The sequence below is a fragment of the Mustela erminea genome, chromosome 7 (assembly GCF_009829155.1).
Source record: "Mustela erminea isolate mMusErm1 chromosome 7, mMusErm1.Pri, whole genome shotgun sequence".
Classification (NCBI taxonomy): Eukaryota; Metazoa; Chordata; class Mammalia; order Carnivora; family Mustelidae; genus Mustela; species Mustela erminea.
The window spans coordinates 71,650,146-71,663,157 of NC_045620.1; positions in this window are offsets into that span (position 1 = coordinate 71,650,146).

The window sequence follows — 13,012 nt, forward strand, 5'->3', positions numbered from 1 at the left end:
ACAACACTAAAGCAAGTGGTTGTTTCCTGACATAACATTATAATGAGCTGAGGTCTGTTTATTAATCTGAATGATCACAAACTAACACTGGTGAATTATCTAAAGATAGAATTTTTAGAGAAAAAAGATAAGTTATTTAATAATAGCCTACATACATTTATAGCTATTTACTCTATAAGTAGGAGAAAAGAAAACAAACAAAAAAAAACCCCTATGCTATACAGAAATAATCTTGAATAAACTTAAAAATATTTTCTTAACCTAGTTTTTAATATTCTGGAACTCACTGTCAAGGAAAGTTGCCAAAACTATTTTTATGCTTTTTCTTTAGTAAGGTATACATTTTCTTGGAAACATAAAATGCACTGGTGCCAGAAATAGATTCAAAGCTTTCTTTGAATTCCTAATAATTTTTAAAAATCTGTAGTTGTTCCCATCAGTCCAAATACACTGAAACCAAGGATCATCTCTAAGTCTCAACATGCTATATAGCATTACTAAGTTTAGTCTCATGATTCTGTGTAAGTACATTCATTATACATATACAATGATTATATCTTACATATAGGCATATAGATTTGATACACTTTCCAAAAAAACTGTTAACAGTAACCACAGCAACAGTTGTCTGGACATCTGTCCATGAGAAATTGGCTTGAAATGACTAACTCATTTCACAAAGAGTAACAAGAGCCCTTTGATTCTAATGCTTTTCTCTCCCCCATGGAATTGGGCCAAGTGAGAGCTCTCTATACATCTCTTACAGGTTACAGTGTTCAAACACTCAGCTCTGTTTTAAAAACTGAAGTTTAGCCCTCTCTTTCATCAGCTCTTGAGATATTTCTACAGTGCTAAATTGGCTGGCATGTGACATTTATGGCAACAAATGCTATGAAAGAATAAAAGCTATTAGGTTGATAGGATATAATTAAATTTCCTTCTGGTCCCTGCAGGCTCCACAGTGGACCATGTATTGACACCTGCATCTGACTCAGCAGCATGGAATGGCACTTTCACTAATTTTCATTTCTTTTCATGTACTGGCCTCTGATCCTGACTTCATAGTTATTCAGAAACTGTAGTTTCAAAATTTACTTCTAAGTAACAAGAAACTATCAGAAAAGCAATTACCCTAACTTGTATAGAACCCCAGATTCATTTCAAATGTCACCCTTCTCTAGCATATTAGTCTGTCTCAGTCTCCAGTGTCTTTCTGGGTACTAACAGGCCTTTACATAAACATTACATGTGCTAATTAAAATACAGCACACTTCAAACTGCCTTTTAATAATCCATAGACAAAATTTTAAGTGGTTTGCTTAATTTTAAGCCCTTTTATACTTTTGCTGGCAGAACATCTTCTATTTTTAGGAACACAACAGGAAAACAAAACTGAAGGTGAGGATAACAAAAACAACTTTTATTGAGGAAGCAACTCTATTGGATGTTTTAAATTCAAATGTAAAATTAAGAGCTAAATGTGGTCACTAGTTTAAGTATTTATATCAAAGCCATTGATCTTTTGAGTCAAGAAAGCATTTGATTTAAAAAAAAAAAAAAAAAAAGAAAAGAAAAGTAAAAATCTGGAATGGGCTGAACCCTCAAAACTCCCTGAGGGAGAATTTTTCAAGTTCTGTGTGCATAGGAAATGTCTAAGGAACCTGTGAAAAAAGTCATATTCTTGAGACTTAATTCTATATATCATGAAATATAGCATCAATGAAAGAAAAATTTATTCAACACAAGTAATCAAAGCATTACAACTTACATATCAACAAAATACTACATTTGCCTATCATATAGACAACATACAGGCAAAACAAAGAATTCATATATTGGTATTTAAACACAAACTGATGTAAACTTTTTTGAAAAATGCTTTAGCTATAATTATCAACATATTTCAAGATGCCAATAATTGTTAATCTAATAATTCAGCTATTCAAATTTAATCCTAATATCTGTGTACATATACAAGGATGACTATTTTGCACATTTATACAATAGCACACATTTAGAATTAAATATACCATATTTAATAATGACATTCATGTGATAAACTATTATGTACTTATAAAATAAAATAAAATGATATTTTTTACATGCAAATATATTCCTCATGTTGAATGACTGTTCAGAACAGGAAATAATATGCATCTTGCTAACCCATAATGTTATTTCTGGAGGTAGAGATAATGGATATTTTTTCTTATCTCTCTTTTGGACTTTTTCATACATATATTACTTTTATAAAAAATATAATGGACAAATAATTAAAAAATGAATGGTAGTTGGAGAACAGGCAAAGAATCTGATAATTTATATATAATCTTGCTTAAGTGCATTTATGGCAATGTTTTGGGAAATATGTATCAAAATCTTTGAGAATATTTGGTTTAGTAAATGTTCTAAAATAAAACCCAAGGAGACATCCAGAGATTTAGACAAATATTGTTTGGGGGAAAAAAAACCACGAGAGACTGTGAACTCTGAGAAACAAAGTAAGGGTTTTGGGGGGCTGGGGGGGTTAGCCTAGTGGTGGATACTAAGGAGGGCACATATTGCATGGAATACTGGGTGTGGTGCATAAACAATGGATCTTGGAACACTGAAAAAAAATAAAATTTAATAAAATGTTTAACAAAACTCAGTAATAAAAGTGAAAAATTTTAAAAAGTTTACTAAAAAAAGAAATTAATGTCAAATATAACATCATTGATCAAGTAAATGATGGGGCATTCATCTGCTTGTGTATTACATAACTAGTAAAAATAATATTTACTAAAAAGTTTCAATGGACTGAAAATGTCCATAATACAGCATTTAGTATATACATCACTGTATGCAATTTTTAATTTTTTTATCTGAGTACAGCTGACACACAATGTTATATTAGTTTCAGGTGTACAACATAGTGATTCAACTTCTCTATATGTTACTCTATGCTCACCACAAGTATAGCTACCATTTTTCACCATACAATGCTATTACAACATCATTGACCATATTCCCTATAATGTGCCTTTTATTCCAATGGCTTATTCGTTCCATAACTGGAAACCTATATTTCCCACCCCACTTCACTGATTTTGCTCAAACCACCACCACCCTCCCCTCTGGCAACTATCAGTTTGTTCTCTGTATTTATGGGTCTGATTCTGCTTCTTATTTGTTTTATTCATTTATTTTTTTTTTAAGATACCACATATGAGTGAGATCAAATGGTATTTGTCTTTCTCAGTCTGACTTCTTACTTCACTTAACATAATACCCACCCATGTTGTCACAAATGACAAGATCTCCTCCTTTTATATGGCTGTGCAACATTCCATTATTGATCGATTGACTAACTGATCTATCCATGTATCTATTACATCTTTCTTATCCATTCATCTCACTCATCTATCAGTGGACACTTAGGCTGCTTCCATATTTTGGCTTTTGTAAATAATGCTGCAATAAGCATAGGTGTGCCTAGATCTTTTTGAATTAGTGTTTTCATTTTCTTTGGATAAATACCCAGTAGTGGAATTACTGGATCATATGGTATTTTTATTCATTTTTTTGAGTAAATTCCAGCTGTTTTCTACAGCGGCTGCACAGTTTACATCCCCACCAACATCCTCACCAACACTTGTTGTTTCTTGTCCTTTTGATTCTAGCCATTCTGCCAGGTGTGAAGTGATTATCTCCTTGTGGTTTTGATTTGCATTTCCCTGATGATTAGTGATGTTGAGCATCTTTTCATGTGTCTGTTTGCTATCACTATATGCAAATCTTTGAAAATTTTTATTTATTTATTTATTTAAGAAAGAGAGAGAGAGAGAGAGAGCATGCATCAGCAGAGGGAGAAGCAAAGAGAGAGGGAGAGAGAATATGAAGCAGACTCCAAACTGAGCATGGAGCCCATATGGGGCCAATCTCATAATGAGATCATGACCTGAACCAAAACCAAGAGTCACACACTTAACTCATGGCCCCCCAGGTATCCCTGTATGCAAAATTTTATGTCAAGTATGATCCCAATCAAATTATGTACAAAGAAAAATAGTTCAAAAATATACCAGCAGGACAAAAGGCCAAACATTAATAGTGATTGCTTGAGTTGTGAGATTTTTTTTAGTGGTCTTCATAAGTTTCCATGCTTTCTGTTTCCTACAATAAGCATATGTTAAGGTAAAACAAGCACCTAGCAGAAACCAAGGCTTAGAATTATTTTAAGACAGAGAACAAGCTATACATAGATATACTATTCAAAATATAGGGCTAAGAGAAAATATCACGCTTCCTCAGTAAATATATATATAACAGAGAATGTATGTGTTCAACTAAATCCTACCTGTCCTTCAGGATCTTACTCAAGTCTCAGTCCCTTTAGCAATATTTTATAGACATTGCCAGAACCTTTTTTAAAAATCTAATTCAAATAATTAATGCATATGGTTATAGACTAACAAGGGATTAAACAGTACCCTGTGTTATTTATGTTTTTTGGAAAGGGCTAGCTGTATTATTGCTTTTAGAGACATTTTAAAATTTACTATTAAATTGTGCTTTGCTTTATTGTGCTTCACGGGTACTGCATTTTTTACATATTGCGGGTTTGTGGCAATCCTGTGTCAAGTCTGTTGGTGCCATTTTTCCAACAGCATTTCTCACTTTATGTTTCTGTCACGTTTTGGTAATTCTCACTATATTTCAGTTTTTATTATTATTAGTCAATGTGATTTGTCATCAGTAATCTTTGATATTACTATTGTAATTGTTTTGAAAAAAACATTTTAAAAATTGTTTTGGGGCACCATGAACTTCACCCATGATACGTGGTGAAAAAAATAAATATTGCATATTCTGATTGTTCCACTGATCTGCTGTCTCCCCATCTCTCTTTAGGCCTCCTCTCCTCTCCTCTCCTCAGGCCTCCCAGTTCCCCGAGACACAAAAATACTGAAATTAGGCCAGTTAATAGCCTTACAATGGCCTCTAAGCATTCAAGAGAAAGGAAGAGTAATATGTCTCTCATTTGAAAGAAAAACTGGAAATCATTATGCTTAGTGAGAAAAGCTTGCTGAAAGCCAAGATAGTCTGAAAGCGAGGTCTCTTGTGCCAAATAGTTAGCCCAGTTGTGAATGTGAAGGAAAAATTCTTGAAGGAAATTAAATGTGCCACTCCAGTAAACACATACATGATAATAAAGTGAAACAGTCTTAATGGTGATATGTGAAAAGTTTTAGTGACCTGGATAGAAGATTAAACCAATGACAACACTCCTGTAATCCAAAGCCTAATTCAGAGCAAGGCCCTAATTCTCTTTAATTCCATGAAGGCTGAAACAGGAGAGGAAGCTGCAGAAGAAAAGTCTGAAGTTACAGAGGTCGGTTCACGAGGTTTAGAAGAAGACCTCATCTCCATAACACATATGTGCTGAGTGAAGTAGCAAGTGCTGATATAGAAGCTGCAGCATGTTATCCAGATCTCTCTAAGATCAGTAATGAAGGTGGCTGCACTAAGAAACAGATTATCAATGTTGAAAAAACAGTCCTCTATTAGAAGATGTCATCTACAGCTTCATAGCTTGAGAAGAGAAATCAATGACTGCCTAAAAGCTTCAAAGGACAAGGTAACTCTTACATTAGGAGCTAAGGGAGCTGGTGACTTTTAGGTTGAAGTCAGTGCTCATTTACCATCCTAAAAATCCTAGGGCCCTAAAGAATTATGCTAAATGTACTGTCTGTGCCTTAAAAGTGGAATGACAAAACCTGGATGTATCATGGTTTGTATCGTGGTTTATTGAATTTTCTAAACCCACTGTTGAGACCTACTGCTCAGATAGAAAGATTCCATTTGGAATACTACTGCTCATTGACAATGTACCCGGTAATACAATAATGCCTGCTAATACACCATTCATTCTTCAGACCATGGATCAAGGAGCAATTTCAACTTCCAGCCTATAATTTAAGAAATATATTTTGTGCGGCACCTGGGTGGCTCAATGTGTTAAGCCTCTGCCTTCAGCTCAGGTCATGATCTTGGGGTCCTGGGATTAAGCCCTGCATCAGGCTCTCTGCTCAGTGGGGAGCCTGCTTCTCCCCTTTCTCTCTGTCTGCCTCTCTGCCTACTTGTGATCTGTCTGTCAAATAAATAAAATCTTTAAATAAATAAATATATATATATATATATATATATATATATATATATATATATATTGTAAGACTAAAGGTGCCAGAGTGATTCCTTTGACAGATCTTGGCAAAGTAAACTGAAAACCTTCTGGAAAGAACTCACCAGTTTAGATGTCATTAAGAACACTTGTGACTCATGGGAAAAGGTCAAAATATCAACATGAAGAAGAGCATGAAAGAAGTTGATTCTGACCCTTACAGATGACTTTCAGTAGAGGCAGTAATTGCAGATGTGTTAGAAACACATCTAACAATAGAACTAGAATTAGAAGAGGAGCCTGGAGATGTGTCCACTGATGCCAATCTTATGATTAAACGTAAATGTGCGAAGAGTTCCTTCTTACTAGTGAACAAAGAAAGTGGTTTCTTGAGATGGAATCTATCCCTGGTAAAGACAGTGTGAAGACTGTTGAAATTATAACCAAAGGATTTATAATATCACATAAATTTTGTGGATAAAATGGCAACAGGGTTTGATAGAACTGACTTCAAAAAATCTGAAACAGGAAGTTCTACTGTTGGTAAAATACTGTCAAATTGGTATCACATGCTACAGAGAAATCACTTGTGAAAGGAAGAGGTGATCTCTGTGGCAAACTTCATTGTTCTTATTTTAATAAATTGGTACAGCCACCCCAATCTTCAGCAACTATCATCCTAATTAGCCAGCAGCCATTGACATTGAGTCAAGACCCTCTAACAGCAAAAAGATTATGACTCACTGAAAGCTCAGATGATGATTTGCATTTTTTAGCAACAATTTTTTTAAATTAAGGTATGTACATTGTTTTTATAGGCACAATGCTTAACAGACTTAATAGACTACAGTATAGTGTAAATATAAATTTTCTATGCAAGGGAAACCCCCCCAAAAGTAATTTGACTCACTTTATTGTGATATTTGCTTTATTGCAGGGGTCTGGAGACAAACCTGCAGTATCTATGAGGCATGCCTGTATGGCAAGGGCTGAACTGCTCATTTCTGGAATTTTAATAAGAAATGGATCCTAGTTAGTATCCACTTCTGAGTGTGACTCTCAGCCACTATATATTCATTTTTAAGATGAACTTGTGATTTGGTTCTCCACTGTACTCTCACACCTGACCTCAATAAACATTTGTAGGGTTACATTCCATTTGGTAATGAAAACACAGAAATGAATAAAACAGAATTTATATCATTTAAGATTGCTGTAAGAGAACACAAAGTAAGAGTAGCTTAAGCAATATAGTTTCTTTTTCTCTCTGGTAACAGTATAGATAAGCAGGTAACGGTTTATCTTTTCTGTTATTTTCTGAAACTCAGCCATCTCCTATGTTGTGCTCCTATGCCTAAGATGGTTTGTCACCCTTACCATATCAAGGTAGCAGAATATAGGAAGCACGAGAAAAAGCATTATTTTCCCTTTAAAAATATAACTTGGAAATTACCCACATCATTTCTTCTCAGATTTCATTGGTTGGATGTGTGCTGTCCAATACAATAGCCCCTAGTTACATGTGGTTATTGAGGATGTGAAATATAGCTCAATATCAAATTAAGAGGTGTTATAAATTTCAAATACAATGGACTTTTGAAGACTTAGTATGAGAAAAGAATGTAAATATATCATTAACATTTTTTGTATCAATTGCATGTTATACCAATAATATTTTGGATATATTGAGTTAAAATATATCCTTAAAATTACTTACACATCTTTATTTTTTTAAAAATGTAGTTACTAGATAATTTTACATTACACACAGTTTGAAGTATACATCCATTGGAATGTAATGGGCTAGACATTTGTTACACAGACAAATCCACTTGCAAGAGAGCTGGAAAATGTATTTATTTTGGAAATCTGTGTGCCCTGTGAATGTTAGGGGGTTTTCTCCTATGATAGAGAATGAAGTAATGAGGAATAGGAGATAAACTGCAATATATCCCACACAAAATTTCCTCTTAGGTAAATTCTGACTATCATAAAGAGGAAATAGGTTCATGTTTTTGGAATAGGAGTTATCTGGAGGAAATTCTTCATAGGTGTTTTGCATTTCTGCAAGTCTGGTTTCCTACTGTTCTGGATTACCTTCAAAGATAGCTTTGGATGATATAGTGTCTTGCTTAATAGCAAAGGACAAACAGACATGCTTTCTGCCTGCCCATTTTTTAAAAAAGCAAATTTTCTAAGCTCAGGGTTTATCTTCTATAGTGCAGCGCATTGCATATACAGGTACCCTCTGACCTTCACATTGCCTATGGAATGTAGGGGTCTGAGAACCAATGTAAAAATCATGATACTCTAGTTACTGCTATTGCACAAGTAATAAACTCTTGTTTGTCTCTGATCATTAATATTGTGGCTTCCAACAGTATCTATGAAAGTATAGCAGACTCTTTTGTTAACTTACAAGTAGGATAAAACTCAGACCCTTTACAGTTCATGATAATAGTATTTATAACTTGTCACTTGTATTTTACATCTCCTCAACAAAAATGTCTAATATTTAATAATGGTGGAAATATTAAGAGCATGGCCTTAAGTATTCAGCAGTTCTACCATATGGTACACAAGTTATTTGACTTCTTTTTTCCTCCATTTTCCTCAATCTAAAACAAATGTTACCTCATAGATTCATCATAAAGATTGTATGAGATAAATTTATGTTAAGTGCTTAGAAGACTGTAAGGCGCATGGTTTTTGCTCAATAAATGCTATCACTACCAATCTGAAGAGGAATTGTACCCAAATGCAATAAATACAAAATTGCATTCAGCAAATCTGACAGCAGTTAATCACACATAGCTGACATAGTGCAAAAACACAGAAATTTCTTTCCTTATTATAAGTATCATTACTTTTAATTCCAGCAAAAATTTTATAAAATAGGTACACCTATTGCTAGTTTAGTGGGGTTAAGTCAAGTAATCCACAAAAATGATCTTGAATGGAAATAGCAACATTATTGCTTCTGAATGTGGCTCATAGCAGTGGAAATTCACAAACGGCAAAACATTTGGAAGTACTTAATTACTTTCAAGAGGAATTTTCGTCAGTTGAGGGTTCTTTTTCAGAAAGGCTGAGATTTATCAACTAAGGTTTAATACTGGGTTGAAGAGAAAAAAGCATCATTAGATATTTCTGGGCAGTTAGACTATTAAGGAAGTCTGCGAGTCTCCTATTTTTCTGTTGTCTCTAAGTTGCTTGGAAATTGCTCCTCCATAGGATTCCACTTAGCAGAGATGTTACAGTGAGTGTTGGGTTATTGGTTCTCTAATACTTGATCCAGTTTCTCATCATCCCATAAATTAGTGCTCCTGATGGGATTCTTTGAACAATCTCATCAAAGATTCACAAGGGTTTTTTTTTGTTTTTTTTTTTAAAGATTTTTATTTATTTATTTGACAGAGAGAAATCACAAGTAGATGGAGAGGCAGGCAGAGAGAGAGAGAGGGAAGCAGGCTCCCTGCTGAGCAGAGAGCCCGATGCGGGCCTCAATCCCAGGACCCTGAGATCATGACCTGAGCCGAAGGCAGCAGCTTAACCCACTGAGCCACCCAGGCGCCCCACAAGGTTTTTTAAGACTATGATTTTATTGGCTGGAGGGACCAATCTTTCTACCTTTCTATTTATGACACTTTCCTATGATGTTTGGCATATAGCAGAGCCTGTGTTTCATTAAATTAGGAAATGGCAGTCCTTATTTTGAGTTAGGAAGAGTCTATTGCTGAAAAATCCTGACTGTGTTACATGAAAATAGAAGCATTTCTGAGTTACTTGTGGATTAACTTAAAGGGATACTTAGTAAAAAGGTACGGAGCAACTGATGAAACAAAAGTACATACAAACCTTTTTTGGGTTTTTAGCAGTGAACGGAGCAGAATGGTTCTTTCACATATAAAATGGATCTAACACATTAGCTTAGTCATGATTACTTGGGTCTCAATTCCCATGGTCCAAACCCTCATTTTCCTGAGGGTACAAGTCATGACTTTATCTTCATGCATTGCCAACTATTAGCAGGTGAAAATAAATGACATCTTTCCTTGGAAGACATGGGTGGTCCTTCTATGTTGGACCGCATCAAGAACAGGATAAAAGGTGGTTTTGTGTCTGAAAAAAAAAAATCTTTATAAATAATCTCAGTGCATAAGATGTCCTAATTAGTGACCTATCCCTTGATTTTAAGAGTACGGATACTTTAAATATCCTTAGAATATAAGTTTTCTTAGGGTTTCCATCTTCCTGATTACATTACCCATCTGTTCTTGCATTTTTTCCATTAGAGCCTATAGAATATTAATCACAGTTATTCTAAATCCCTGGTTTGATAATGCTATATATGAATCTGGTTCTGAAGTTAACTTTGTCTCTTTTAAGACTGTTTTTTGTCTTTCAGCATGCCTTATAATTTTTGTTGTTGTTGCTGATAGCCAGACATACCCTATCTGGTAAGAGGAACTGAGACAAATAGGTCTTTATAAAGCGTGAGGTTTTATGTTTATCTGGCTAGGTGTTAGATAGTGTTTAATGTTTGCTGAAGGTTTAGATGTCAGAGTCTAAAATTTCTTTAGTATCCTTGTTTTTTTCTTCCCTGTGGTCTTTTTGTTTTCCTAGACACTCCTTTTTTAAACAGATCATGAGGACTGCAGTTCCTTCAGCTGTAATCCCGTTACTTCAGAGAAGCCAGATTGATGTGGTAATAAGGTGTGGGGAAAGGGGAAGCATTTTATGGACCTGTGATTAGATCTCAGACTTCAGTGAGCCTGTGCCACCAAACTGGACATTGCCGATGCTTCACTATCTTTTACTTCTTAAGGTAAGAGAGGAAGGATAGTTGGGCATAGAGTTGGGTATTTGCCTTATACCTGGTTAGGTTCTGGCAAAACTGTATCCGATGAGAGAAAGCTTTTTTTTTCTTTCTTTCTTTTTAAAGATTTTTTTTATTTTAGAGAGAGAGAGAGAGAAGGAGGGAGGGGCAGAGGGAGAAAGAGAATCCTGAAGCAGGCTCCTTGCTGAGCCTGATACCCAGGACCCTGAGATCGTGACCTGAGCCGAAAGAAGAGCAGGCCGCTCAACTGACTGAGCCACTCAGGAGTCCAAGGTGGCTTTTTTTTTTTTTTTTAATGTTATTTTTTTATTCCTGAGAGACAGAGACAGAGGGGAGGGGGCAGAGGCAGAGGAAGAAGCAGGCTCCCCGCAGAGCAGGGAGCCTGATGTGGGATGCCAACCCAGGACTCTGGGATCATGACCTGAGCCAAAGGCAGATGCTTAACTGACTGAGCTACCCAGGCACCCATTTTTTTTTTTTTTTAGGAGAATAAAATACTTCGGTTATATTTCAAATTAGCTCATTTTCCCCTCCTGCTGTTTAGAAACATGATATTTCTCTCTAGTTTTCCCCTGAGAACTTGGTGTGACTCTCAAAGATGAAGACTGGGATCTTGCTAAGAATGGGACCCCAGAGACTTTAACTCTCAAGCACATTCAGACAGCTTCCATTAATTTGTCAGTCAGTTGAGGGGTTGCTTTAAGTACTGGCTCCAGCAGGGGGCTTCAGCTCCTGGCTTCTGCACCTAGTAAACTGATTCTTTATATTTGTTTGTCTATCCACTTTTCTGGGAACCATTCTGTCCTATGACCAAAATTCTCCGATGCATTCTCAGTGCATTTGACTCTTTTCTTGTTGTGAGAATGAGAATGACAACTTCCAAGCTCTTACTTGTCAAAACAGGAACCACAAGTCCAAAAGACATTTTTCTGAGGGTCATTTGTCTTTCAGTATCAATGAATGTATAAGATGTGCCTCTAAAAGCATTACTTTTGGAGGTGGCTAAGGCAAGGATTGTGAAGGCATTTGATATTTGGAAGGTGGCTGATAAGCTCACCAATATATATGTTCTTCTGTGTTTGGGTACTCAAATTACATTTTCCATCCTCTCTCACAGTAGACTCCATCATGTGACTGTTACAGCCCAGTGAATTGTGAGCAGAGGTGGTCTGGCTCATAAAAAAGTCTTTTGCATGAATCCTTATTCTCCTTCCTCATCTGTAAGTTTAATGGAAAAGACCCCGAGGATCTAAAGCTGTAGGAGGGGCATCTGGGTGGCTCGATGCGTTGAGCCTCTGACTCTGGGTTGTGGCCCCAGTAGATTTCATGGGTGGTGAGCTGGAGCCTCATGTTGGGCTCTGTGCTCAGCAGGATTTCTGCTTCAAGATGCTTTCTCTCTGCCCTTCCCCTCACTCTAAAATAAGTAAGTAAATCTTTAAAATAAACAAATAAAAATAAAAGTGGTAGAGAGCCACAGGAAGGAAGAAACCAGGGCACCTCAATGGCTTTGTGGAACAAAGCTCATCTATCCTTCCTCCCTCTATATCAGCCCACACAGAATTGCAACATGACCAAGAAGTAATTTTTTGACATATTAAAGCACTAAATGTCAGGACCATTTTTTATAGTACCCTATCCTGACTAATGCAGGGCAGAGAAAAAAGGAATCTCCACTGAGGGGAAAGAAGGCAAAGGAAGCTATAATCATGTAAGCAGTTTGGTTGAGGTTTAGATCTGCTGGTAAAAAAGAAAAAAAAAAGTAAAGAAAAATTGATAATTTCATGCTGGGAAGCTAACACAATTATGCTGTTTACATGTGGGACCGCCTTACATAGCCTGGTCCCTAAGTGTGAATGCCAACCCTGAGGTCCGTGAATCTATCTAGCTTAATGCACTAGTCCCATCTTCCCTCCAAAAGGTGTCTCAGAATTTGTATTTTAATAGTGATTAATTTCCTATAGCTTCTTAATCAGTACGGTATCTCACATCTGTTATTTTATCCCATTAAT